The following is a 2204-nucleotide window of genomic DNA, read 5'->3' on the forward strand; positions in this document are numbered from 1 at the left end:
TTTTTTTTTTTTTTTTGGTACCGGGACTCAAACTCAGGACCTTTCACTTGGCAGAGAGGTGGGAGAGGTACTTGTACTACAGAGCTATAACCCTAGCCCTTATTTATGTATTCTATTCACCTGTAGTGATTTACCTTAAGATCCAAAATCATAAAACTGTTTGGATGCTTGTCTTTGGGACAATAAGTGGGAATTAATTCCAGTTTTCAGTTTAGTGGGGAAAGGAGAAATCCCCAGGTAAATACACTAGGAATTAAAGCTTCTGAGATCAGAGAATGGCAGCCAGAATAAAAGACCCTGCATTAGCAGATAAAAGGAAAACCTATGCAAATAATTTCAATTTGAGAAGGATTGCTGTGATGTAGCAGGTACAAAGGAGTTTAAAGAAACTAAAGGTAAAATGACACATTACTGGATGTAGAGTTGATACCAGGGTTTTATAATGTATGTATGCTACCTTAGCGTTGCCTGAGTAGGTTGGCCTCTAGGGAAGGGAACTAGGTTCTAAGCTGTTAAACTTGGGGCAAACATTAGAAATCAAATTTTATTTTGAAATTTCATTAAATCTGAGAATTTTTTAACCCTCTATGAAGGAACAGCCTCTACTGTATTTGTCTGTCCATTTGTCCACTGCATGATCATGAAGATTTCATCCTTACGTCCTTTCTCATCTCCCTCTTAGAACTTCCCCTGGAGAAGCCTTCAAAATTTAAATAACTTGAGCCACTAAGGAATGATAGCTAAGTTCTCCTTTGCAACTCTAGTCTTTGACAACTAAATACATCTGAATCTAAGCCACTATTTTAATAATCCTTTTCCCTTGATCAGCCGTTTAGTATTGCTTTGGTTTCATGTATGCAAACACTATGAGAAGTCATATCCCAGTTCAATATGTGGAGGGCAAGGTTTTGTTTTATTATTGGCTTAGATCTGTGTTGTGATACTGTAGCAAAATACCTGATAGTGAATTATTTATAGAGAGTGTGACATATTTTTCTCCCAGTTCTGAATGCCTGGGAAGTCCAAGATCAAGGTGCCAACAGATTCAGTGGTCTGGCAGGAACTGTGATTTTAAGAGGGGTGAAGCTCTGTTTCCCACACAACAGAAGCAAAAAGGCAGGATGGACACATCTTGTTTTATAAGGGTACCTAATCCCACCCATGAAGGCAGAGCCCTCAAAAACCAACCCCATAACCTGTGCAAGTTTTGGTCTCTTCTCCCAATTTCATTTCATTGCGGACGTTTCAACACGAATTTTAGAGGAATGAAAAGCATTCAAACCACAGCCATTATCAGAAATTAACAGTGTCAAGAACCTAAAGATGTTTACTAGATAGCTAAGTATTGGATGTATGGAACAGGAGAATTTGGGGGCGGTCCTATACCATGCCTAAGCAGTGACGGGGACAAGGTAAAATCTAGGTAGGAAAATAAATTATATAATGTGAAGGATTTTGAAGAGTATGAGCTGGAACAGTACACATCTGCCCAGAGATAAGCACATGAAGACACAATGAAAAGAGCCTCAGAGGGAGGTGGGGGTCAGATACCTCCCTCATGACACTCAAACGGAAACACCTTGATGCTGTGCTCCAAGCCTCCAGAACTATGAGAATCATACTTTTCTTGCTTCAGCCACGCAGTTTGTGGTCTCTTATTATGGCAGGCCTACCAAACAAATGGAGATTTTAGTACATGAATTTAGGCTATGTAGCTATTAGTGTGTGAAATTCAGCATGCTTACCAGAGAAAATCGCCTCTATAGGACAAAACTGCATCATTTTTCCTGAAGAGGAGAGAGGATCTCAATTCTAAACTTACTTATGCATCCTAAAGAGAGACAGCGACCTGGTGAGTGGTTGGTATTTTCCATCAAGATTTAAATGTGATTGTAATAAAAATTATGCTTGTTTGTACTAGAGTTAGATGTTTAAACAAGTCGATAAATTTGGGGGAACACAGGAAAAATGGTTTGTTTACTTTTATTTCCACATTAATTTTGTTACTCGCAGAGGATGAAATTAAGAGCCTTGGAGTCCACTAAAATCATTTCATTCACAAAATGGGTGTTTTATGAGTAAGCACACAGCAGATCACTCCTCTGCAGAGCGCAGCAGATGGCCACTGGAGCTTGGAAACATCTGTCTGCTTCTGCTCTTGTTGTTGGTCCAGAATCTGAGAGACATAAGGAAAGAAAAAAAAA

Source organism: Chinchilla lanigera, unplaced genomic scaffold (assembly GCF_000276665.1).
Source record: "Chinchilla lanigera isolate Chin_1 unplaced genomic scaffold, ChiLan1.0 scaffold00025, whole genome shotgun sequence".
Taxonomy (NCBI): domain Eukaryota; kingdom Metazoa; phylum Chordata; class Mammalia; order Rodentia; family Chinchillidae; genus Chinchilla; species Chinchilla lanigera.